Raw genomic sequence first — 27,159 nt, 5'->3', positions numbered from 1 at the left:
AGTGGGCAGGGGAGGGCACCAGTGACCAAGAAGGCAGTTGGTATCAGTAATCTCTTTGTTATTTTCTCACAGCCATCATCAAAGGCCGTGGGGAGATGGACTCTGTGGTGTGGTGTTGGGATCTCCCATGCACCAGGGACATAAGTTGGCTGCAGCCACCACTACTCTCTGAGCACTCACATCTCCCAGCCTTGGAGAGGTGCATCTAGGTTCTGCTACCTTCTGCTCCCAGGGACATCACACCTGACATCTCAGAGCTCCTCATGGCATCAGGGACAAAAGCATCCCACACACCCCACAAAGCATCATCACTAAAGGCACAGATATGTTCAGTTTCTCTTTTGAGGGAGACATTGTCTTCAAAGTCTTTCCATGATAGTCACTTCTGTTGCACCTCACTGAGCAGAAGTTATACCAGTAGTTAGAAAATATCTACCTGCTGAAATATGAGGGAAGCTTTACTCAGCAGAACTTGTCACCACCTCTCTTCCATGTTGGGCTGGTCTCATTTGATGGAGGGAAGAAAGTCATGCTCCCTTTCCAAAGTTCTGGGGCGAGACCTGGCCAAATATTGTGTCTAGCAGGATCTGAGAAGTCTTTTGCATGCCAGACAAGAAAGTCAGCCAGATGCAAGTTGAGAGGGAAGAGCAGAGTCATTGAACTGGAGCTTTTGAGGACCTAGAAAGCAATATCAGAAAAGTGTCTAGGGTCCAGCAATATATGGACTTCTTGTTGTTTTATATATATTTTACCTTTATGGCACAGACTCTCAAGAATATACTTATAGTTGTTTTCTGTTTGCTCTTCTTGGATGGGAGTTAAAACTGCAGATTATATGATGGCAAAAGGCAAGGACAAGTCCCTGCAGTGATGACATCAATGCAATAATATCCTAATGCTTATAACAAGCATGAACTTCTTACTCAGTATCTAAGTGTGTGACTGAGAAAACAGGAGTAGAAATTATGGGAATTCAACATTGCAGGAGAAAAACAGGTGAAGATACTCTGAGAAATACTTTGCAGTAATCACCACTGATGGGAAGTGTGTCCCAGTAATGTATTTCTTTGTATGCTTCTTTGTAGATTTCCTAACTAGTGCTGGAAATGGGTTTCCACAGTAATTCTGGGCAGAAATCCACAAAGTCTCAGAGAGGTGTTCATATGCTCCTGAGCAGTTACAGTATATATACTGTATTATAAATGTAATTATAATAAATGTACTGTATTTATAAATGTAATTATAAAAATAAAATAAGTCCAGCTGGTGAGCCAAGGAAGATGTGCTCTACCTCTAAGTCAGTCACCCAGTGCCCAGAGTGATGGGAATCAGATCCTTTCTTCTCCAGATCAGTGAAGACTGAACTAGCTGATGTTTGGTACAGAAATGTAAACCTTCCCTAATCTTCAGATTCCAACCCTCAGGACAGGACAAGTTTATATAAGGTCAAGAAACAACTGTTACAGAACTGCAATCAATGTCTTCAGGAAGGCAAAGACTGTCTTAGTTTCTATTTTCTCCTCTTTCATTATTAATGCAGCTAATGGGCTTAGGGTAAATAGAAGCAGAAAATATTGTTGCCAAACATCTTAAAAGGTTTTCAGCTGGAGTCCTGAGAGCTATTACATTTCCAGAAAGCACAGAATAATTTGTTTATCTCTTCAGTAGTTATACTCTTTCATTCAATGCGGTTGTGAGTTGTTTTCTTTTATTATACTAGTGCAAACAGATCCATAGAGAGACTATTTACTTTCAAAATGAAGTAACCTATGTGTGTACATTAAGATATGAGCATGCAGACTGCAGGGTACTCCTAAAGGCTAATTTAGGTAAAAATAAAGGAAATCAGTCTGCTCAGTCTTTTTCCATAGTCAATGAAGTCAGAGAGTTCTTCTAAGCAGACCAAATCATGGCATTTAACATCACATATGTAACCATTATCTCTCTACAGGCTGTAAAGTGAGGCTGGCCTGCCCCATATTATCATTTTTCTTGTAAATACCCCTGTGGCTGGAGCATTTATTGACACAGTGACATTGAGGAAGGTTAAATCCAGCTTTAAAAACAAAGTGCATCTATAATGGATTAGGTAAACTGCATTAAATCCATGCACAGCCTCTGGAAAATGGAAATAAACGGAACAGAATAAAAGCTACATTTGTTCTGAAGAAGCATCCATCATGAGGTTTGAATGGAGTCAAATGGGCTTTAAATTTTTTTTTTCTTCTGAATACTACTACATGGACAATAATATTCCTATAAGTGTCAGCACAAAGTATATCACCTGCTGTAAGCTTATACCCTTCTTTGCTGTGACCTGCTTTTTCCACAGACAGACCTGAGAGACTAATGCATCCACCCTGGAATTGCTGATCTGATTCCTACAAAGCTGTAGCTATTGCAGAGGGATCTCAGTTGCCAGACTTTGCTGACTAACCTGGAAAGACCTAGAGAGGCTAATTGATTACCAAGTGAAAGTGGTTGATTTTTAATGCCTCTTTTTATTATTTTTTAGACATTATCTTCTTGTTTGGAAAATTGTACTGGTGATGTTTGTCTGCATTTGCCTCAAGAAATGAATTTTATTTGATCCAAACTTTTGCTTTGCTGTTCTTCATATCTGGTCTGGAAACATTCAGTAGGTATAGACAAGTGTTATCTCAATATTTCACTGTGATTTTACAAGAATTATGGCTTTGACTAAAAATACAAATGAAATAAAGATTCCCAAAGACCACTGCAGGCAGTGCATGAAGAAAGCTGTTTTTGAAACAGACCTAAACTGGTATAATTGCAGATGGTTTCCCAGGGCAGAAATTAGGTGCATCATCAGAGCACAGTTGCAGATGTAGAAAAAGAATGAAGTGTTGGGCACTGCCTGATTATGGTCTCAGTTGCTTTCTCAGAGTTTGCTTGATGATATTTGTCTGTTGTCTTCCCTTCCTTCAGCAATCTGACTATGGAGAAGCACAGAGATGTTCACTATAAAATTTACAGAAGCATATTTGCTAATCTTAATCATTGAAAGCTCTTTAAATTGCTGTGGAGACAAAAAATGCTATTTGAAATGGAACTGATATAGGATGTCATAATGTAGACTTTCTTCCTTGTACATTTCCACACCCCCTTATTAATCAGAAAAATATGGCCCATGAATAAAATACAGAAAATACACCTGATCACAGAGTGTGGGTTGATAGAGCAGATTTGTCTGTAGAAGACTGTGTGTGGAAAAGATCTCTTCCAAGCTGAGAAGCATTGCCCAGGAAACTTCTATAAAATTAATTTAATGCTGTTGTTTGCCTGACACTTGAAATAGACTTAGTACTAGTGGCCAGGATCTCACCAAGAATGTGCAAAATGCAGTCACAGCAGAACTCACTGGACTTTTCATGGACAGACAATATCTCTCTGCTTTGCTTTAAGTACTTTAATTCTGTGATGGGGACAAACAAGATTTAGTACAGAACTGTCAGTCTGACACTGGGACACAAAGGAAGATTGAAGTCCTGTATCTTGGGATGAACAGCTGCAGTATCAAGGACCCATTGTGTATCAAGGACCTGCTCTTGAAGGAGACTTTTTGAGATAAGCTAAGTTTTACAAAACTGAGTGCTGATCAGTCGCATGCAAATAAATAAAGCAGCAAATCTCCTTTTAAAAAGAGATCAGGAGCATCATAAAATATTCAACAAGGCAAACAGGGCAAGGTTTAAAGTGAAGTGAGAAAGCAAATTATCTGCTGAATGGCACTTCACCAGCTCAGCTCTTTCACTTCCACACCAGAGATGGTTACCTATCAAAAAAAAAAGGCAAAATAGTGTACCTATACAATCATGGGCCAGATGAGAAGAAAAACTGGGAGCTGGTTAACTGCATGCTTAGATAGAAAAATAGTATTTTTGAGGAACAATAACATCAGGGGACCCAGTAGTTCAGAATATTTTCCCCACTACCATGGCCCAGCTCTCCATGTCCTCTGCCTGACATTTTGTGGCACATCCACAAGCATGGCTGTCCAGAAAAAGCTAGATTCACAGACAAAGCAGAAATTACTCAAAAGGATCAAACAAGGCCTTAGTTTTGTGCCAGCCCTGATGATGTGTTTGTGTTTTCATAGAGGCTTTGTTATAACCTTGGGGAATGTCATGCTACTTCTAATTCCACACAGGATCGAGATGAGCTGTCAGTTCCCACCACAAAACACAGTGAATAGCTTTAGAGGGAAAAAGTTCCCACTGCAAATTTGAAAGACCAGCCAAGCACAAAATCTGCTGGTTTATATCTAAATAGTGGGGAAGGAGACATTCTGGACAGATTCATCTCACCTAACTTCCATTTGACTAAAGAGCAGTGGCTACAATGCAGTTGTGTATCTCAGAATTAATGACCTTGGCTTCCCTTCATAGCTAAATGGGACCTCATCAGTATAAACTAGACAGCAATTCTTCCTTTTCCCAGCTTTTCACAAAATATTTTCTGGTAGTCCCAGAACCTGTGTCATGTAGGGTATTGACCAGTGTGAATAAACATGCTAAGAATCTTTACTTTTCCCAGAGTATTTCTAGTCCACTTAGTCAAGACAGAAAAAAAAAGTGGGAGAAAAGCATTATTATCATGTACTACAACTGTGCAGTTTCTTTCCCCTTGTTCCTAAGTGATGCAAACTGCATACAAATTAAATTAAAACCAGGGAGCATCAGGGGGATGTGAAATAGCATTATTTGGAACAGAATTCTGAAGGAAAGTGTGCACTGCATCACTAACTGTGGAGAGAAGCAGCCAGACCTTCAGATCACCTTTCTTGCAGGGGCAAGCATACATCAAACTGCTTCACAGAAAAATACAAAATACAAATACTGTTTCTTTCCAGCTAAACACACTGATGGCTCATGCAAATGGTCACATTTAAGCAGTGTAAAAATAGTGGCATGGCAGATGGTCCACACTTGCACACTTAAACTCTGGCTAATGCAATGACAGTAGACTGAGCTCTGTCTTGGTGGGTTTTTAAAATAAGGTATAAAGAGGCACACAGGGAGTTCCAGAAATTTCACTATTCAGTAGGCCAGCAGAGGTTGATCACATGCCTGAAAATGAGATTTATGGAGGATCTTAATTTTCTACTCTAATTTGTGATTGCTACTTTTGCACAGAGTAGGTTTTCTTCCATGAGTATTCCCATCAAGCTTAGGTGCAAATTTTGCCTCCATTAGAGCAAAATATGCAAAACATGAGCAGAACAACAAAGAAAATAACATTGCTGCGTGTCTGTGGAGGAAGTAAAACTGCTTACACAAGATGTCCTGATGATTCCTAATGACCTTTTAATCCGTGAGACCTGAATATCTGAGAGCGATAAGAGATGAAAATCAGAAAGGATAGTAAGGCTTTGCTCATAAAGCTTGACAAGGTTAATTTGGTTTTAAATTTGGATGACAATAACTACCCACATGATATTCAGATAAATCCCACTAAGAGAATATTTCTTTCTACAGTGAAGACACAACGTGCCTTAGAGTATCCTATCTGAAATTTGGCAGGAAAAGTGTCAAATTGACATTTGTTTCAACACTGTTGATACATCTTTCACTAAAAGCAGCAAACAGCAGTAGGAATAGCAGTAAAGCTGGCTATCCCACCTTTCTTTGGATAGAGCCAAAATTAATCATTCCTGAGTTTCTTGTTGATGGAGGTGAGCTTAAACAAAGTAAAATTTGCATTCATAGTAATTTTACTTTTTTCATTCATATTAATAAGCTCAAGTGATAGAAATCTAGCTTGAAAAGTGCTAAGAAGTGAAAAAGCATATGTGTATATATATGTGTGTATACATATACAACTGGAATTACAGCTACTTTATGGAAGAGTGTAAAATCAGACACAACCTCCATACCCATAGATGATATTTTGAGAAGACACTCTCTACTTATTTCTAGAATGAGTCTTTGTTACCTCCAGATGACTTATAATTGCATAGAACAAGATATTAAATGGTAGAGAAAAAAGGTGCATGTCTTCTTCACTCCTTGAATTTCTGCTTTATGAATCAGCTATGCCAACACAAACTCTGTAACCCAGATATCTCTATCAAGAAAATTCAGGAACCTCTATTCCACTTACACTCAATAACACTTAATCTCTTAAGGGCCTCTTTTTTAGAACATGTGACTTAACTCCAGGTCCTCAAAGTACTCAGTCCTGTAGCTTCTGGTCATTTGAAAGGAAATACCTTTAAGAATATGAACTCTAAGCAACTACATGCAAAAATGTCACTCTAGCATTCTGGACATACCTCCAGCTGAAAATTAAACCCCATTCAACTAGAATGTACATTTGAAGTGTAGGAAGTATTCTGGAACAAATCTGTGAATAAAAGTACATGATCCATCACCAGCAACCTGGGGTGTTTTAACAAACTGTTGACTTACAGTAACACTCCAGTGGGGCAGTTTGTGCACTTGCTGCTTGTAAGGTAACAAGGTTTAATAGGGAGCATTTAATAGGGAGCATATCATGATGATATGAAAATTAGTACTTTTTTCCCCATAATCTGTATGTGGCCATGCTTACTCAGTGCTTTGCTTTCATTCCACTAAATTCACTGTCCAAGCAGACCACAGTAAAGTGAAGTGGCACACTGTTACTCTTGAGTATGTCTGTACCTAAATCAGTCTTTCAGGTAAAACCAGGCAGTTCAGCTGGGTGTCTGGAAACTTGGGTTTCTTCTGTAGCCCATAAAAGTGGTGGAGAGATATAACCATGCTGGAAGGCAATTCATCCTCTTCAAAGACAGCATCTGAGAGTCACTATCGGTTCGAGAGCAAATCTAGGCAACCAGGCTGCAGAAATCATTTACTGTTTAGAAGGCAAAGGTAAGAAACATTAATCCCATCACAAATGTCCAAACACAGAGCTGTTGGGAAATTGTGAAATAGGGTTTTCCAAGTAATTCCATGCACAGGGTAGCTTTAAATCTTCATAAACAAACCACAGTGATATGTGGAACACCACATACGACATCCAGTGCATTTCTATTCTAAAATTCTGAGGGGGGAAAAGGTAACTACAGTGGTGCTCTTGCCTATCATGTAATATTTCAGGAATAAAAATGACCAAAATAGTTTAAAATATGTCAGTTCAAATAGAGTTTATTTTCAGGAAAATGCAACACTTATATCATAATGGAAAGATTAGAATGGGAGGTGAGATTAGAATGGTCCATCCCTCCACGATTTTCTTGCATGCCACAACACTACATTTTAGGGTGGAATTTCTAAAAAGGTGGCTGAAATCATCATCAAACAAAATTAATTACTTGTGATATTTTCTCATTGACATAGTGTTGTATCTCATGCTTCAGACAATAGGCTTACAAATGAATTAATATGAGCAGTTTACTGAAACATCTAGTCTGTGTCATATTTTCATCCTGGGATGATTCACACATAGTAGTTACCCAGCTGAAAAGCATGTCTTTCATTAATAGCTAAGAAAGGTTAAAAGCTCTGGAGTCAAGGTCCTTGTTTAAGGGATCAAACAAATACTTAAACTTTAACTGCAATTCATTACAGTCACTGTCTTTTTGCCACTGTAGGGAAAACACAAGTCAGTTCTTTTGAATTCAGCTCATCAATATGCAATGCAAGAGCGAATTTATCTTGTTTTTATCACTGAAAAAGCAGAGCTGTGTAACGTTATGGGGATACAGGGATTTTCACAGTGACCCAATAGCTTCAGTTACATGGTCCTGGAAGCAATCTAATGCATTTGAACCATTCTATTTTTGTGTGAATGAAAGGCCATAACTCCTCCTGAACCTGTGCAAGTGAAAGTCAACTTCCCTTGTATTGGGTTAATAAAACTGTAAATGTTGTCAATGGCCCTAGAATCATTATTCATTTTCAAATCTACTGACTGCATTTGGTTTTATGACCTTGTCTGGCAATAAATTTACTCCATGGATTATTAATTGTTATTGGGAAATATTTGTATATGATTATATACTTGGATGTCCATGTAGATTCTTAAATCCCTCTCTTTTCATTTCTTTCTCTTGAGGATTATTGATTCTTAATTAATTTCATATACGTATGTCAAATGACATCCACATTTTATGCATACATTTTTCTGTTCCTTATTGAGCCTAGACATAAGATCACACAGAGATGATGGCAAGTCTGGATGATTGAGGTCCACCTCTGTTTTTACAGGATGAGGAATAGACCTATTTTTTTCTTCATATATCTTCTATTCTGGTGGTTGTGCTGAAAAAGCAGCACTGTTTCTTTTGGTTCAGTTCATGGAGGAAAAAAAAAGGCGTTTGTGTTTAAGGTGTCCTGGTTAGCTTGACCCATAAGTTCATGGACAAGTCACTGCATAGAGAATGAGTTCTCACCACTGTGCCATGTCTGCCAGACCTCTGGGAATGTTTCACTTACCCCCAGGATATTTAAAATGTTCCTAATGCTTATGCTTGGAGAGAATGAATTAAGTGTTCAATATCTGTGATCACACTACTCACTCAGAAAAATGACATTTACTATCTGTATGCTCCTCTCACACCTCTTTTTAAGGATCTTCACCAAAATCAGAGCTGCTGTGTGCCAGGAGCTCTGCACAAAGCTAATGAGAAATAGTCCCTAACCTAAAAGGATGGGGGAAAAAAGCAACATTTCTTGCCCAAACTTACACAAGGGGTCTGCTGCAGAAAAAACTCCACAAATTCACATCCTCAGAATACAGACAACAGCTACACAGTCCAGACTCTCTTAATGTAGGGCACTTTTGCAATATCTCCTTTATCTTGTCTGCAAGAAATCTAACACCTTGTGACCCAACAGGGTCAGTGAAGGACTGTCTGAGTCTGTAAAATACAAGCTGAATTAAGACAAAATCAGGCCTGAAATGCAATTATCCCTTTTCTGTTCCTTGAAATATCTCCACTCTCCCTGCCTTTTCCTACCTTCATTTCGTGCCACTTGGAGTAGGATTTATTTCCAAGCAGAAGTAGTGAATTATGTCCACGCTGCTGCAGCCTCTCATACCCTATATATCACAAAAAGCTCTTTACCAGCAATGTATTGCTATGAGTATTTTTGCAAAAACTTCAGCTGCTCCATGGGGAATTTCCTTACACACACACAATGCAAGAAGCAGTTCAGTGTTTTGATGCTTGCATCTTTTATTCTTGTTTCTCCTTGCTCTGTTTAGACGGGAGGCTGTATTTTGGGGACCTAATGGGTGTCAAATGGGAGTGGATTTCTTGGCAATGTCTCATAATCCCTGCCAAGCTGGAATTTTGACCAGAAAGGATCACTGAGGAAACAACCCAAGCCTAAATCCCAAATAACTTTGGAGAGCCCCACATTGCCTTTCTTAAGGCAGAGTTCCCACTATTTCGCTCCCAGTTTCAAAAGGGAAAGAAGAAAATGTACATAAGGCACTGACCTGTTGGGCAGTTGTGACATTGAGGTCTAATGCTGTGACTTTCAGGGTTACCCACTTGCTGGTAGCCATTTTTCCCTGCATCATCTGGTTTTGCAGCACAGACCAAACTCAGGAAGCACTGCAAAGCTCTGAGCTTGCCTCAGGCTCAGGGCAGAACCATTCCTGACATCCAAACAAACAACACCCATCAGCAGGTAGTGTTCCATACAGCTGATCCATGGGTCAGCAGCGTGCTGTGTGTGAATAACACGACCTTAGCATGAAGGATTAAATCTGAGCTTTGCCCATGTCTGTGCTGAGGTTCCATGTACTGCTGTTTCCATTTCCCTCTAAAGCTATGGGCTCACACACAACTTTCATCATCCATTCACTCATCTCTGGGAGATGTCCATTCACAGGTCTAGCCACCCAGCACATACAGCCAGCCACCACTTCCATAGTGAAAAGGAAAAAGGCTGAAAAAGAGAATGGAACAGAGTTCCACTCCCCTTGGGAAAATGTGGAGAAAACGTTTCAGAAAATTAAGGAGGCAGACTATACCAGCTAACCAAACACCTTGCCTCACTACAGTTTAACTAGCAGCACCTATTCAATGCAATGTTCTGAAAGATTCTTCCCCCATATATCAGAATAAACATGTATAAAATATCTATATAAACATATATAGATAATAACTTGGGGAGTTGCTATATAATGCCAACCTTTTACCTCCACTTAGTTTTGGTTTGTTACCATTTTTAAGCAGCTAAGTGCTGCAAAGACTAGAAAACATTGCCAGTTAACCACAGGTTTGCATTGCCCTGGTCAAACTTGTAGTGGAAAGACAACTTTATGACAAAGCACTCTGGTATAGATTGCATTTCCGTGGAGTTTCCATCAAAAAGAAGTTGTTTTTGTAGCCTCTCATTCTGAGAAATGGTCTGATCAATCAGATATTGCTGGGGAGTGCTGACAAAAGGATTCTTGTGCTGCATAATAGAAAGTACTCTATGGGCACAGCAATTAGTCTGACATCTACACCAGCATGACTGCCAAGAGAGTGCATTTCCAGAGCAGTCTGGGTGTCTGTGCACTGCAGTGTTGTGAAGTTCTGCTGTTTGTTGTAGTACTTCAATTGGAAGATAACCTACTTTGGAAAAAATCTAGTCCTAAAGATTTAGTCCTTTGAGTCCTTGATTCTGGCTGTTGGAAATAACTCTACTTAAAAAAAAAAAAAAAAAAGAAAAAAAAAAGGAAGGAAAGGTTTATTTGTCTGATGAATCCCCAGCAGGGAGTCACAGACATGTAAATTAGAATCCTTTTTTAAAAAAAAGAAACAAAACACAAAAGAAAAAAATTAGTAATTGCAAATCAACCTCAAAAAGCCAAATTGAAAAATCAACCAACTGCAAATCAATTACATAGAAATAAATAAAGTAAAGAGAGAAAGAAATTGGTTGGCTGGTTGGTTTGCTTTGCTTTACTCTCTCCTGTTGCAGTGGCTGTGACTTGGACATTAGCCCCAGATGAATTCATAGTGATCAAGACAGTCATTACATGACATGAGAAATGAATAATTAATGAGAGAACACAGAGTAAAAAGCAAGTGGTGGTCAAGGGTTCAGCACACTACATTGCCAGGAGGGAGCAGTACTGTTCCCAGTCTCCTGCTCCCCAGAAAATAGGAGGGACCATGACCCAACATTGCTTGGCAAGTGTCTGCAAGGAAGGCACCTCTTTCCTCTTTCCCCCTTCTTAAGGAAAAAAAAAAAAAAAAAAAAAAAAAAAAAAAAAAAAAAAAAAAAAAAAAAAATTAGAGATGTTTGGAGAACAGTCTGGAGGAATACTTAGGAGTTGTTCCTTTGCTGAGGTAGTTTCTGCTGGAACATCCTTTCTGATTTCAACAGTGGTTATACAAGGCAAAGAAAATAGACATGCTGTCATCCCTTAATTTTCCTCCCTTGTGTGCATCAGACTTCTTAGAGCTGTGTCAGGAAAGAGTTTGGGGTAATTTGTTTAATTTATATCTCATCTCCTGGTGCCTTAAGGATTCCTGAGGTTTAGATTTCCTGAGTTCTCAGTGAGCAAATGAATGTTTTGGTTTTTTCCCTTTCCCATTAGGTCAATTAAAAAAGAAAAAAAACAACCAAAAAAGAAAAACCAAACAAAAAAAACTCATTGTAGCAGTAATACATGTTTTTCAATAGGTAGCAAAGGCAGTCAGTCAAACCCCCTTTATTAGGGTAAAAGGAAAAGGGATGATGCTGTGCAAGGGCACAGGGATTGACCTGGGAAAATGTGAGAGAGGGGACTCAGAGGTTTTGGGAGAGGAGAGGAGAGGAGAGGAGAGGAGAGGAGAGGAGAGGAGAGGAGAGGAGAGGAGAGGAGAGGAGAGGAGAGGAGAGGAGAGGAGAGGAGAGGAGAGGAGAGGAGAGGAGAGGAGAGGAGAGGAGAGGAGAGGAGAGGAGAGGAGAGGAGAGGAGAGGAGAGGAGAGGAGAGGAGAGGAGAGGAGAGGAGAGGAGAGGAGAGGAGAGGAGAGGAGAGGAGAGGAGAGGAGAGGAGAGGAGAGGAGAGGAGAGGAGAGGAGAGGAGAGGAGAGGAGAGGAGAGGAGAGGAGAGGAGAGGAGAGGAGAGGAGAGGAGAGGAGAGACTCTGCACACAGAGAGGCAGAAAGGAAAGGGAATGGCACGAACTGGGGGTGGGAATGCAGACTGGAAACCTTGGGTAGCAGGGCTGCCTCTGTGGCTCAAAGTACTAAACGAAGGGACTCCCATTTCACTTAAACTGGAGCGAACAGCAGTTCTGTTGCCAGTTAACTCGATACAGACATACTGTCAAAGGAATATTTGTGCTCATGGAAACACCCAGTGATGGCTGCAGCTGCATTTATAACAGGGCTCTGTTTCATCAGTGTGGAAGCTGGACTCTGCATGGTCGGAGGGCGCAGGCAGGGAGGATTCGATCCAAAGGCAGAGGTGCCCTCCCTGCCTCTCGTACTTGTGCCGGGAATCGCTGTCCCTCCTCCCTGCGCACGGAGGGCGGCACGGCCAGCCCAGGAGGCAGGAGGGTCAAACCCAAACGCAGCGGAGGGAGAGGCCAGCACTGTTTGAGCAGACATCTCTGATGGGTAGTGCTGGTGTCTGCTCAGAAGCGGGTCTGACAGGAGAGCAGAGCTGGGGATGTGCAGCCCGTGTCTCCCACCCCAGAGACCAGACCGTGCCAATGGGAGACACAGCTCCTCGGAAACCTTCATGCTCGCCCACAAACCCAGCGAGAGCTGTGGCTGGTTTTCATGCTGGAGCAGCAGCCTAACAACTAATGGGAACTTCCTCCTGGCTTTTAAACACCCTGCAGGTGGCCAAGAGACATTACTAAACCCTGGGTGAGTGCGCTCAGCCTTGTGCTTTTCTGGCTGCACTCACGCTGCTGTGCAGACAGGAAAGACATGGCTGGAGCAGGGCTGACCAGGCAGATTCAAAGCCCAGGTGCTGAGAGCTCTCCTGGGAGCCATGTGAACACTTGCCCATTACAGGGTTTCATAGCTCACATCTCTCACAAATCGTATTTTTCCAAGAAGACTCCAGACACAAGCACCTACAAGATGTACTGTGTAGCTCAGGACACTTCAGGAGATGTGAAATGTAGCTTTTCTGTTCTGTTCTCAACTCTGCAGCTACTTTTCCTTACTACCATCTTTCAAAGGCCAGCTCGTTCTGGCTCAGATTTCCTGGAAAAGGATTGAAGGAACAGACCAGGAAGGTGATGAGGAAAAAATAGATGAGATCCCTTCAGTCCTTGCATGGCAGCTGGGTTGGACTTACTATACTCCTGGAAAAGTTAAAGGAACACCCCTTTCTCATCTTGTTCTGTCTTCAAATCTCTTCTGGCCAGACCTGATGGAGTTAAAAGGATCCAGTAGTGCAGAGAGAGGAGTCCCACAGATTCCAACAGGAGAAACTCTGAGTTGCTGCCAGTCAGTTCAAGAGGGAGCAGCAGGCAGTCATTTTACTGCCTTTCATCTGGAGCTGTTTCAGTATTTGTATTTAATTTTTTTGCCTTCTTTATGTCTTTCTCCTTATTAAAAAAAAAAAAAATAAAAGGAGAAATAAAAGAAAATGGGATAAAAGGGAATAGCTCTTGTCTTCTATTAAGTTTGAAGGTAAGGGAATGAGGATGCAAATGAGCAATAACGCATCAAAACAGAAATGATGCTAACATGTAGTTAAGCCTTTTAAATTGCTCCTTCAGCTCTGGGGGTAAGACAGAAATGTGACAGTTCAGGAGTCTGAAAGAGAACTAAGATTTGTATTTAACTTTCAATTAAGCAGCAGCAGAAATAAATACTCAGGAGACCCGTGGAAACCCATGCTAAGGACTTCTGCCCAGGAAGCAACAGGAGGGGCTAAAAGATGCTCCAGAGGAGACTTTCTGTGGATGTTCCCTCTTCTTCCACAGGTAGAGACAGAGGAGAGAATGTGACTTTTTACTGTTCTAACTTTTAACAGTAATGGGAGAGAGAAACTTGTAACTCTAGCCAGGGTATTTCATTCTTGTCATGAGCTTCAATTAAGATTCCAGTCCCTCCATCCCCCTGTAGCTCACCCAGTGTGGGATGCATTGATCTGGACTTCAGGTGCCAACAAATGATCACTGCCATTCCCAGCTGCTGGCTGCTGCTGAGGCCAGCGCTGTCTTGTTATTGAATTCTCTTTCTAGGTGCTCAGAGATGGCTGAGTTGCCTACTGCACTATTATGAAAGCCACAGATCAAGAAAAATTATTGTGCCTAGTTATTTTTGCCTCCTTTAAGATGTATTTTCTCTCTTTGTTTTTATCTGTCATTTGCTTCAGCTACAACTGAGTTGCCAGTACATTGTCTTTTCCCTGTCAGAGATAATCTGCATTCTTAAGGAACTGCCTGTTTCTTTCCATCTCTCATTTATCACTTCTAGAGCTGCATGGATAGCAAAATAAATGTTTTCATGTCCAATATCTAGAGTAGCAGTTTTCAGCTATTTCACTTATGGATACCTATCAGGTCAAGTAGATGTACAAGCAACTTCAGAAATTAAATAATTATCCATTTCCTCCGCACCTTTCTTTCAGTGGCTGTGAAACATCCTACAGACAATAGACATTTTGTGACAAAACAAACTTTTCCGGAAAGACCCAAATCCTCTTTGGGAACCTATGTTTCACATTTTTTTCTTTTTCTTTCATTTTCCTCCCTTTCATCTTCCTCCTTTCTCCATCTGGTTCTGGTTCTTTTTCCCTCTCCTCAACCTACTCTTTTCCATACCTACTGATATTTATCTTTTCCTTTTAGCTCCATTGTCAGAATGGTGGAAAACCTCTTCAAAAGTTCTACTTCTTTGCTGGTTAGTGTCTTCTCCCATTGCAATGTCAGGAGTGCTCCTGATGATCTGAATACATTACTCCATGCAGCAAGGAGATATCATCATGTGCCTAAAGCCATTTGGATCGCACCAGTACAGCTGGTCTTAGAAAGGCAATAGCTCACACCATTCAGTCCCCCGTGCAGAAACGGGCCAAGCAAAAGGGTTTCTCTTTAGGAGGGATTTTCAATAAATATTGTTTGTTCCTGCCATAATGTCAACCATCTGGGGGATTTAATTAAGCTCAAAAGTCAGACACGTGTGAGATGAAAGATTTAAATGGAGAATCTGATTCCTGCTGAAGTTTTCTCTGGAATACTCAAATGCATTAAAGTTGCACAGCATTCAGTTTATCTATCTGGGCAAATATGTATCTGAATTGAGTCCTTAGTACTTTCAACTAGCAACTTCACAATAGGAAAGGCTAATCTAGATGCAACATTTCCAGTCCAAAACATTCAGATAAATCAGGTCAGTTCCCCAAAACCATGAGATTACTGCCCCCCCCACTCTCACCCCCAAAAGAAAAAATAATTCCTCTGTAAACATTAATTTCCTGGTTTCTGTTTCTTTGAATCACAAGCAGGAAGTAGGAACAAAGCCATGCTGGACAAGACCCAGTGTGAATGCAAGATGTTTAGCAATCTGCAAGTGAATTGCCTCCCATAGAGGAATGATTGGAAACAGGATTTGGCACCCACGTATCTACCACTGTACTTGACTGGCCCCCCATATCTCAGCTAACAGCTGTGTGCAGGCTAAGTCTGCAGAGACAGATCTAAATGTGTATTCAGAATTGTACCAGGTCAAACCCAAGCCTCATTATTACAAGCAGGTGGTTTCTAAACTGGAGCTAGACTGTACCCACACCTGTGGGCATGACCAGCTCAGCCTCTCCACATCTGCATACATGAAGGTGCCCAGAGATGCCTACACCCTTTAAGCCACCCCACATCCCTTCCTTTGCTGACAGCCATGTTCCCATGTGCTTTACTCCTTCCTTCTCTCTCCATTGTATATTTTTCTTCATCTCTTGCATTTTCTTATCAGATAGAACTTCCAGTCAGAAGTGATTTTTGTTTCAGGGGAGCTCTCCACAGTTACAGAGATCCATGGCAAAGGGAATTTCACAAGGCTGCAACAGCTGGCCTATGACTTGTCAAAGTCTTGCCTGCATGTGTTTAACTTTAGGCTCTGTGAAGATGCACTTCAGGCAGCACCGAAGTCAGCTAGCTGCTCTCAGAGCACAAAGTGCACTGCATGCTGAATGCATTGTGTGAGTGGAGCCTGAGGCTAGAGACACTCTGGGGCAGCTAGACTTATCTCCTTGCAGTTATTTCTATCAGAATGATATCCTACTCAGATGATGTGTTTCCCTTTTCCCCAAGGTGCATTATGAAGGAAATCAGCACCAGATGCATTTTTCAGCAGAAGCAGCAGAGGGGCAGGAAGAGTGTGCAGCACTAAAGAGTCCTGTCATGTTTGCCATTTAAGCCATGTCCCTGCAAAGTGCCTTGAAATTTGAAGGTACAAGGTGCTCTAAAATCTGTATTACTTCCAGTCTTGCTAGCTTATGTGACACATATGCTACAGCAAAATATGGTCTTCCAGGGCATGAAATGCTGTTTTATTCCATGAGTGACCCAGCTTGAGAAGCAGGCCTGTGTTCTGGGATGCTGAGCATTTGATTCCATTAATATTACATGTCATGTCACTGCAAAATGACCTCACTTACTGCCAAAGCTTGGGAACACCTGTACTAATTAAAAAAAAAAAAAAATGGGATTATTACACTAGCTTTCACAGTCTCTCCAGGAGACAAATATTCTCCTTTCAGTTTTGGCTTAATTTTTTTCTTTTCTTGTAGATATGCATGCTTTTTTTTTTTAACTGCCTTATAACTGCGTCAAGCAAAAGGCAGCTGAATTTTCTTCAATGTTTTGGAACTGCTATACAAATTGATAACCTCTCTCCTCCATATTCCCCCTCCTCTCAAATGAATGAAATTTTTAAAAAAACGCAGGAAGCAGAGGTCATCCCTAGAGATATAGGAGTAGAGCCAGACTTTTTCTTGGCAAGTCTGAGCAGAGTTATCAGAGTTATTATGCACTTTGTAAAAAGGTATATCTAGTCTATGAATAAATTTAGCATTAAATTTACTGTTCTCTTGAAACTTCAGGAATTAGTACAAAACCCATTTGTGACTCCAAACAAATAGTCATTATAGGTTTTTAAAGTGGTGACCATGTTTCTTTGGTGAAACATCTGGTGAAATTACACAAATCAGCTCCTACTGCTTGGACTCGTATTTTCTTACCATACTGAAAATCTTTTTAAGGAGTTTGGGTGAGAATGAGACTCCAGGTATAATTTCATTCCCCATCAAGTGAAATGTTTCCCTCATTGTTGTGAACTCAGTATTGCAAAATTCAAGCAACATTGAAGTCTTGGGAAGCTCCAAAATCATTGATTATACTAAAAACACTCTAAGATATTGAGAGAAAAATAATATGGTATTTTTGTTTCTTTATTTTGCTGTCAAAGAATAACCCAAGTTTACTCAAGTTTTGTAGCAGTGGTTGCCATCTGAGCTGAGATAGATTAATTATTTGTGCCCTAGAAAATGAGACTAATGAGAAAAATTCTATAATCCTAAAATTCTATAATCCTAAAATTCTATAATCCTAAAATTCTATAATCCTAAAATTCTATAATCCATGTGTTTTCTGTATCAGAGGTCTTACAGAAAGTCCACTGGAGTGGACAGACCTCTCATTGCTGTCAGCATGCCACAGGATATATCTTTTGTGTGCCATTCATTTGGATTCTATAATTGTCTAATTTTATCAGAGTTAACAACAGTACCCACAAAAACACTCAGGTAGGACCAAGGCATGTGAAAATAGGACCTGCCTGTAACCTCTGTATTACAGATCTATCCTGCAGATTTTCCAAGAATTATGAGGACAATCATAACAAGTACAGTACATTGCTAGAAGACAGATCCTGCTTTCCTCCTTTCCTCCTTTTCATTTTCTCCCCTACTCCAGCTTCCAGCTCTGAGGCTATCCTAATGATGGCAGAAAACACATTGAGAAGAAAAGGAAGTAACAACTCTTTTGTCAGTTCAGGGAGCAAAATCAGGCTGCTGATGGCTTGGAGGAGAGCTGTAGAGGGCAGAGTGGTAGAGGATGGGCAGGGATGAGCAGGACAATCACTTCAGCAGAAGTCATACAGTCAGCACAGGCATTTTTGCCTGCTACATATTCATTGCAAACCCCTGGCTGCACTGATAGCAAAGCACCATCAGTGCATAATTCCAACACAGTCACCAGTAATTTGTTGGTTACCTATTACCTACCAATAGACAGACTCCTCCTTTCATCCCCATGACTCTGCTTTCTGGAATATATTTTCTTCAAGTGCCAAACTCAGTGAGCAACAGGCCTATTTTTGTAGCTAATTAGAAATTCCTGCAGAAGAACCGCTTATTCATCAAAAAATAAAACTCTTCTTTGAGTTTAATTGCAAATGAAGTTGCTGCAAAACCACTGACAGGCTTCCAAACCTGACTGGAAGCTTCACCTGGCCTCATACCAGCCTGCCTTTCCAGCTGGAGGACAAGAAACCCCATTTTTTGGACTCCCCTCTGCTTGACAGTTCACTCTCCTGTCAGGCTGATGAGAGATGGAAAGCCCAGACCCTGTGGGATTCTGAGTTTACAAGCTTCAAAGTCCCCAGCTCCCCACCTCCCACCTGCCACAAGGCATTTAGGCTTTCATTGCTCCTGGGCTTTAGGAATGCTGGATTGCAGCTCAGATGTGGAGCTGACAAGGAACTGGGAACCTGGAAGACCCTTATTCAGCATATGCTGTGAATAATTTCTTGTTTCTCCTCCCCAGAAGAAGTTGGACTTTGGTAGAAGTGGGATTGTTCTCACATACCTCATGAATTTGAAAACTTTTTGATTTTCTAGGTTTAAAATGAAAACAGCAGCTAAACTCTGGTATAAAACTTCTGTGTAGTTTTTCACCTACTAGTGTCCTTTGTAAATAAAAAAAAAAAAGCAAACTCCCAGAACCTCTCTTGGGTACAAGTCTCCAACATGTCTGTCACAGTTTTTAGGAGCATTACAGCCCCACAATAATTATAAAAATAGTCATACTCATCTGTTTTAAAAAGACATAGAATTCCTTTCACAAACCACAGTTATTTAACCAATAAATGACTCATTGTGGGTCCTGAAAGAATATTATTTTACAGTCATTTTTGCCACAGCACAATACAATTTATTGCAATTGCACAACTTATGAAGGAAGCCACAGGCTTTACAATTACTTATGGGGTTATTTTATTTTATCTTAATTTCTTTTTCTTTGCTGTCACTATGCTGTTAAATATATTGTTATTACAGCTTAAGTAAGCCTTCTCTCCTCTATACTAAGTCAGTTAACAATAGCAGAAAGCTCAGGGGTTGTATAGAGAGTATTTTACCCTAATTACTGAAAAGCTTCCCTTGTATGAAAATGAAGAGGATCAGAGATAAACACATGAATGCTTGAAAATGTCATGGTGATATCTGTATTATGCAGAAATATGTTTCTTCCATAATAGAAGGTCCATTTTCAATTCTTTAATGGATCCAGAGGAAATACCTGCACCTATAAAGGTACAATGAAATCAATATGCAAGTGCAACCACAGCCAGAAAAACAGCTGGAACAAGAAAGATTTTGCTATTTCTGTTTTATTCCATGCCAGAACCCCCAAGACACCTGCATCCATGGGCAACTTGAGAATTCCAGCCTCACCAATATCACTGCTTGCATGAGGTTGATTGCTCAAGACAATTTCAGAGATGGCTGCCATGAATACCAATCATGTAGTGACAAACCAAGTTATGTCCCTGACAGCAAATATTTCACTATAACAAAGACTGAGACATAATGAAAAATTTGAGAAGACTGAGTTTCGACATAGGGCTGACAGTAGAACTTTATAACGGAAGTAAATTGCAAATCAGATTCAACATATCAGAAATGTTAGTAGAGTAGGAACAGTGAAGCCTCCAAAAGTCCTTCATCTGGGTCTGAGAACAGTTTTACTTTGCTGTCACTTCCTCTTGCAAAGAACATTTTCTCTCCCTTCAGACTTTACACTGGGGGTCTGAGTAACAGGTTTTTCATTCTGCTGCCTTAATTCTTCTTTTTCTTGTATCTGTCAGAGCTTTGGTTTTCACTTCCACATCAGCTTTAGCATTTGAAAAGTAGGCCACATACTACCTTGTAGAGATTCATTGCCCTCTGCTATGAAAGATATTTCTGATATTGTCTGATACATGTTAGGCATCAAGGGTCCATGACATTGAAGATAACACCAGAAGACAGTTGATTCAATTGACTCTGGAAATTTTCTGGAAAGGGTGAAGGCCAATCTGAGGGGCTGACAGCAGCCTCTGTAGCTAAGAACTCAACATCTGAGGTGGCTGAGATCCAGTGCAATGTAATGGAAGTGTGAATGACTGAGCCCACGGTTCACTGACCATGAGGACCAGACAGATTCTGCTGCCCAGGAAGATATTGCTGAAAACAAATCACAAATGTCAATATAGGTCAGTTTAGTACAAGAGGCATCTAAAAATATGCCTACAGTACCAGCTGAACTGGTGAATCTTGGTTGTGTGCATTCAACTCCTGTGACACCTACTACTGTAATTTGCTACAAATACAAAAAAAATCCCTTTTATTAACTACTGCCTGTCTTACCAGAACCAACATGCAAAGAACTGTGTGAAAATGAAGTCAACACTTGACCTGGGTGGTAGTGTAGTCATAAGTGTTAACAGTTGAAGAAAGGTTGGTAGCACCTGGTCTGTCCTGTGTGATCACCAAGTGGCTGCATGTGGATTTGACAAGCAACATGATTTGAGGAGCAATTGATACCTGTGGTATCTCTGAGCTTTGAGGATGGTTCTAGAAATTGAGAGATGCACCATCTTGGCAAATTCAGAAAGGTCCGTAACCATTAAATAAAGATGAGGAATGAGGACCATGGATGACAATGGAAAGAGATCATATTCTGAATCAAGTTTTATACTTGCAGCTGTCTCAGACTACCTTGCAGGAAAATGAGGATTAACAGAATAATACTTGTTTGGTCAAACAGAAGTTGTCATTGTAAGAACATCAGCATCTTTATGAAATTTTTGTCAGGAAGGTTTCCTAAGCCCAGGATAAGACTTTAGGTCACATCCAGAAATAGAGCCAAAAGCCAGTAGTTTCATCCTAGTGCAGATGAAGAAACAATATTTCCATCTTTGCTATTTAATGATCTTTTATGGGCAAGTATCCAAATCACTTTTTCTCGTTAATTTTTAATATCCACGCAAAGTAGAACACAGAAAAAAAACCAGAGACTACTGTCATTAGCTGGTATTTTCCTGGGTTACTCCAGTTTCACATCCATGCTCTGAACTGGTGAAAGAGGACTTGATTCTTGGTGTTCTGGGAGAAATTCCAGTTCTCAGAATATTTTCCAAGAGGCTGACAAAGAAGTCATGGATTGCTTTAAGCACCACTGCTGTCTCCTGGTTAAAACTGGAACTGCACAAATAACATGTACAAATATAGTATCATTAACTGAAATTAACTTTCTCCTGAGCACTTTGATCTGTGCACATCCCAAAGGTGAGTTATGAAAGCTCTGCAAAGCATGACATTAATGACAATTTTTAATTCTGTAGTAGAAAACTTGCTGCACAATCCCTATAAATAGTAGCTAATGACACTGGGAAATAGCTGTAATAGTATTCTTATTTTAGAAGAGGGCATGACACTTTCTTGTTGTCTCCTATCACATAAGCTGTACTGCTGTGAGAGGGACTGATGTTACCACTCACATCCAAACACTGGAGCAAATCAGTTTAAGAACAGTGGTCAGGTCCTTAAGCTAAATCTGCTTAGCTTGACCTAAATTCTCCATCATGACTCAGTTACTCAGATGCAGACTAAAAACAGGGAAGGTTTTTCCACTGCTTTGGCTTGTTGCAAGCAGAGAATGAGAGAGGATAACTCTGTCTCCAGACAGGAAAAATCAGGACTCTGTTGTCACTGAATATTGGAGATACATCATGGTGCCTTTAGGGTATCCATTCCAGCTCCTCATTGTGGTGCCATTATACCAACACCACCACTTCTCACTGTAAAGACTTGCTCACAGGAAAATTATTTGTATTTTCACCTCTTGAGCAGCTGAGTTCATCGTCCCTGCCATTTCATCCTCATTAGTACTATTTTTTGTTAACCTTGGAGATATAAATTTGATAAGTCTTCAGGAAGATGTTATCTCACAGATGTGATGAAAACTTGGACAAAGCTTATCATTTATTACCAAGTATTAAGTCTTCCTCATGTTGCTTGCTATGCTCTGTGCATAAAATTGTCCAGAGTCTGGTCTTTAGACTGGGAGAGAAGATATTCTCTACTGACACCAGAATCAACCTGTTTTGTCTCATGGCTGTGGTGGCTGCCGAGAACCCTCCATTCAAATGGGTGTGTTTCTTCCCCCTTTGATATCTCTGGGTGTGTCTTAGTAAACAATAGAAGTAAAATGTATCTTGATCCCTGGAAAATGTTTAAAGGGCACATCCATGAAGTGTTGCTCGTGGCTTATCATCATTTATTACACAAAGGAAAATTGACTTCATGGCAAGTTACTGCAGCATGGGTTGTAGCTGAGCAGGGGTACATGAGTAATGCATAGCTCTTCTTGCAAGCATTCCTCTGCTCTCGAGGGGCAGGAAGGACTGGAACATTGCCAGAGCTGCCTCATTTTTTCTCCTAAATACCAAGGATGCCAGGGGAGAGTGTGGTTCTCTGCTTCCTCTGACAGGAGGAGCTGTCAGGGGTTTCTTGGTCTCTCCACTTCTGTTCATGGGTCTCTTGGCTTTTCAGCACTGAATCTCATTCCCCTGAAGCTTAAACCTTCACTCCTATGGCAAAGTAAGTATTTCTGATGGAGATTATGCTTAAGTATCTCATTAGGATGATGAATGAAGTAAACAATGGGAGATAAATTATGCAAAGTTATTGTGTCAGTCTGAAGAAACCAAGGAAAACCTCATGCATTGCCTCTTTGACTAATAAATCTTCAGGTCTTTTGTGTTATTATCTTTAAATGCATACTACTAAATAATCTTTACTTTTCTTGAAGAGGCTGTCTTTGAAGATCTGCACCTCTGTATATATCCCAGTAGATGGGTAACTTATAATTCAAAGACCTTTGTATCCTATAAGTACTAATTCTGTGCGATATAATGAGGTCCTGGCTGGGTATTTACATAAAACCCAGTTCTGCCTTTTGGTACCTCTACACAGTAGTTTACATTAACAGTAATGTAAGCCCTTCACATCCATTCAAGACCTTAATTTAGCCCTAGGTAATATCACATAATTTCATGGTAAATTATTTCTGTTTTTAAAGGCACGGAGCAAATTGCAGGTGAATTATTAATAATAATACTTAGATCTTATCTTCAAAGGACTTTACTAACAGTAATTAATTCCTGCACTGCTTTGAGGTAGGTAGTTGAATTATTACTTGCATTCTTTACAGAAGGGGGAATTAAGACAAAGGCAGAATGAGATCTGCCTGCAGATGCTATGGGATGCCGACTACCTGGCAGAGCTGGGAGAGGTCCAGGACCTGATAAAATGCTCTGCCTCCAGCAATTTGCCATTTTATCCTGCTGCAAGTCACTGCTTCTGAGACAGACTGAAGGACAGGATGCAAAGTGAGACTTCTTATTCAAGTCTAGCGCCTTTAGTTACACCTGCCATTTGGGGAAAGCATTTAGGGGGTTGCACTAAGTTCATTGGACCTTACTCTGAGGCTGGTTATCTCAACCAGCAGAAACAATACAACTAGGCTAGCATAATTTTAAACCATTAAAGCCAAATTTACTGCAGGTTACTTGCAAGCTCAATCTCAAATATGGAAGTACAATTCCAGGAAAAAAAGAGAAAAAAAATCAGACTTTCAAAAATATTTCTTTTTTAAATCTTCCAGTATTTCTTACCTGGCTTTTAAAAATAATTCTAAATTTTTATGTGGGTTCATTTCATATTAAGACCATATAACATTTATTTCTACTGCTGATGGTGCATCAAAGTATAAGTGCAAGTAGTCATTGAAATATCCTGGTATTTGTCTGCTTTCAATTATTGAGGGCAATCACATTGAGCTAATTAGACTGTCTTAGCTCTTTTTGTGAATTGGATTAAATCCTGGCTTCATTAATATCCAAGAGATTGCTTTATTGTGCAAAAAATTAAAATGAGAACATTTAACAAGTGATCTCATGAAAGAAGGCATACTCAAAACAGAAATATGAAAAATGCATTGAAAAGTAGTACCAATACAATTTTCCTGTTTCAAACTGAAATTTTGAAATGGGATCCTAAATCCATTTTTGTTTTAAAAATGTTTCGTCCTGTGGGAATTCCACAGAAATTAATATGGTTTTGCAAAAACTAAAAATGAACTTAATACAAAGACTTCTAATGAAAACTGTCTGGGAAATGTTATCTAATCAGCCTGACTCCAGATAGCTTCCAGGATTCAACTCACACCTCTACAGCAAGCTTTGTTCTCCTTTGAAATTACATGGCCCTGTATCATCTCCTTCCATAATGAAATCTCTGTTAAATAGCCTCAGGAAAGGAAATCTACACAGCAGTGGCCCCACAGAATTATAATATGCCCACAACTCAGAGCTAATCTACTGTTTGGGCTAGATTTATCCTCCCAAAATTCATCTGTCGGCAGGTGCAGAAGGGCTGCCAAGTTCTGCAGCCAGGAGTGCTGCTTGCACCCATTGCCCTTTGTGATGAAGTCTGCTTATATCCAAACCATGAGCTGGAGATGCTTAGCTCTGTCCTTTGGCAATGAAAGAAGCCTGGGACAACTTTGGTCATCCTGGTAAATGCCTAAAGTTGGGGCAGCTTTGTTACAGCAGCTGTGCAGCTGAAGCCCTTCTACTGTGGCCATGGGGAGAATGTGTAAAGTCTTCTCTGAACTAGAAGTGGCTGTTGTCCACCTGTGTTGAGGGCTCAGAAAAGTATTCTAGAGGGTCTAATTACTCATAGGTATCTGCTGACTAGTTACCATGGAACCAGAGAATAGTTTGGGTTGGAAGGGATCATCAAGCTCCACCTGCTGTACCACTAGACCAGGTTGCTCAAAGCTCTGTCTGGCCTGGCCTTGAACAATTCCAGGGATGTGGCACCCACAACTTTTCTGGGAAACCTGTTTCAGTGCCTCATCACTCTCACAGCAAAGAATTTCTTCTTAATAACTGATTTAAACCAATTCTTTTTCAGTTTGGAACCATAACCCTTGGTCCTATCATACATGCTCCTGTAAAAAGTTTCTCAGGTCAGAAAACTCAACCAAAACAAAAGAAGGTCTCATTGTAACACTAATTATTAAGGATCTAGGAGATGGTGCTTTATTCAGATGTTGGTGCTTTACAGAATGTGATCTGCTAGTTGTTCCAGCTCTAGCTAGGGGGATCACTCAGCATATACCTAAACCCATTCTTTTCCAGGTCAGGCTTCAGTCTATGCCCAAAATGTGAAGAGTTATCTGTTTGGAAACAGACACAAGAAGCAAAGCCAGCCTGGTAACAGCTAGGGAGACACCCATCTCCTCCAGTGTTCTTGGTCCAGTCAGCATTCCAGGACTGGAGACTAATCATTTTCAGTGGAGGAAATCCAGAGATCTGTGATCAGGACAAGCCACCCCCTGTCCCATCCACCTGCACCCTAAAAATTATCAAGTAGCAAAATTGACAAAACTGTGCCTGATTCTTTAGCTGTTATTTCAATTCCTGTTGCACTGGAGTCCAAGCTGTAAGCAATGAAGAGAACAAAGCCCTGCTGTTATTAAATGCATTTTTTTTAAAGTTTTGTTTTACTTTTTCAGTTTTCACGCACCAGGAGACTTTCATATACTTTTTATTTCCTCATTTTAAGGGGAAAGCATGTGACTGTGCCTGCATACACACTCAGTGCCTATAACTGCCACTGGGAGAGAGCCAGGAAATAATAATAAAAAAAAAAAACCCACAAAGTTTTAGTTTCCTCACATTCTCAAGCAGACTTTAAAGAGTATTTTTTATAGAACAGGATTTAGGACTGCTTAAAGCCATCAGCTACAGACTGTCAAACAAGGGTAGTGAAATTTCAGTATCCCCTTGTGCCCTGGCTGGGCTTCTGTTGCAGCAGTGGGAGAGCAGCTGCCTATAAGAGGCACTTTATGTCCATGTCTGGGTATGTGATCCAGCCACCAAATGAACATAGGTTTGGTGCCACTGTCTTTTATCAGCTCTGAAGTTTGGTTTCATTACATACTTTTTGTTGGTGTCTCCAGCAAATCACACCACTGTCACCCTCTCACTGGGAATATGTGTTTGACTGGTGACTGCACAAATGAGGTGATTAAATACTGCTTCTAATATTAAAACTGGGGTGTTTAGCTCTGGGCTTCTCATAATAACACCAACTGAAATGAATATCAGGTTTGGTAATGTGTAGTCTTGAATGATATTCGTTTTCCCAATAGTTTCAAGATAATGTACAAAATCCATACCAAACTACATTTACTTCTCTACAGGTGCCAAGCCTTTAAGGAATGAGACAGATCTCAGACAGACATCCCAAAAATCTGACTGGGTGTCCACCTACATACTTTACTGTTTTTACAGAGAGGAATAAAGAAATAAAAACCATCCCTCTATATTGAAGCTGAGGCTATGTAAAAAGCTTTATGAATCTATGTAGCTATTCCTCAGAGTCACTTCAAATTTAGAGTAGTACCAGAGGTATTAAAAGCCATATTGGTACTTTGAGTCTCAAACAAGCCAGCAAAAGACAAATTGCTGAGATGTGGATCCATATCATCTCCATTTGATGCCCAGCATGTGGGCTGTTCTTTCATGGCATTGCAAAGAGAAATAGCAGTCACCTGAGAGGGAGAGAGAAAGAGGGAGAGAGAGAGAGAAAGTAGAGGTACATGGTACAAGAAAAGGAAAACATAATCCCAAGACATGCTTCTGCCTTCTGTTTATGTTTCCAGGGCTAATGTGCTTATGGGAGTAAGTCTGCCTGAAAAAGGCCCTGTTCTTGACTGGCCCATTCTGTGTAGCAGCTGCTGAAAAGAGCCATGCAGTGAAAGATGAGATCAGAATTCTGATTTGTCTCCTATTCCCAGCCTCTGTCCAGGCTTGGGTGTCCTGTCTCTTGCATGGGCAGCCTAAACCTCTCAGGTCAGCCCTG

The sequence above is a fragment of the Oenanthe melanoleuca genome, chromosome 1A, assembly GCF_029582105.1.
Source record: "Oenanthe melanoleuca isolate GR-GAL-2019-014 chromosome 1A, OMel1.0, whole genome shotgun sequence".
NCBI lineage: Eukaryota > Metazoa > Chordata > Aves > Passeriformes > Muscicapidae > Oenanthe > Oenanthe melanoleuca.
Note: the sequence above shows the minus strand (reverse complement) of the source record.